Genomic DNA, 691 nt, shown 5'->3' with positions numbered 1-691 from the left:
ATTTTTAAAATCTCTTTCTGGAAGTATACACACTCTTGAAATTTCATCCTCTTTAATTTCCTTGAAGTGCTAAAATAGATTTTAAAAACTGGTTTTCAAATTTTATTATTCTAAGGAAGAAAAAAAGAAACCCTGAAACCAAAAAGTAAAAAGAAAGGTGTTCCATAAATATTTTAAAATATTAAGGAGACATTTTTTGGGGAAGAGATATGAACCCACCTACATTTAGAATAAAATGTTCAGGGTTGTTTTTTAGGTTGTCTTTGCCTCAAAGCATAAAAAGGATATGGCAAGGGAAGCTTTCCTTTGAACCTGAATTAGGTAATAGATGTAATAAGCCATGGATCAGGAAAGTGTTGCCAATAAGGGGAGCCTTTATTCTGCTTCCTTATCAAAAGTTTGGGCTTGATTGTCCTTAATACAGGCAAAGTAGTGGTAAAATTTAACAGGAAAGGAAAAACAAAATGGGAAAGGGGGAGTGTCCACAGCCAACTTCATGTGCAGGTAGCCCTTGATGGACAGGGTCACAGTCCTGCCACAGCTTCTTCCTGGTGAAACATGACTGGTACCAGTGAAAAATCACCTAAAACAGGAATAAAATAACAGGGCTAAATGCCAGACAAGCAGAACCTTACACATGTGTTGAGAGCTCAGGAATCAATAGAATTGATCAAGAGATTTCTTCTCCTTG

This window comes from Zonotrichia leucophrys, chromosome 4A, assembly GCF_028769735.1.
Source record: "Zonotrichia leucophrys gambelii isolate GWCS_2022_RI chromosome 4A, RI_Zleu_2.0, whole genome shotgun sequence".
Classification (NCBI taxonomy): Eukaryota; Metazoa; Chordata; class Aves; order Passeriformes; family Passerellidae; genus Zonotrichia; species Zonotrichia leucophrys.
The sequence above is the reverse complement of the archived record's forward strand: the minus strand, read 5'-3'. Positions refer to the sequence as shown.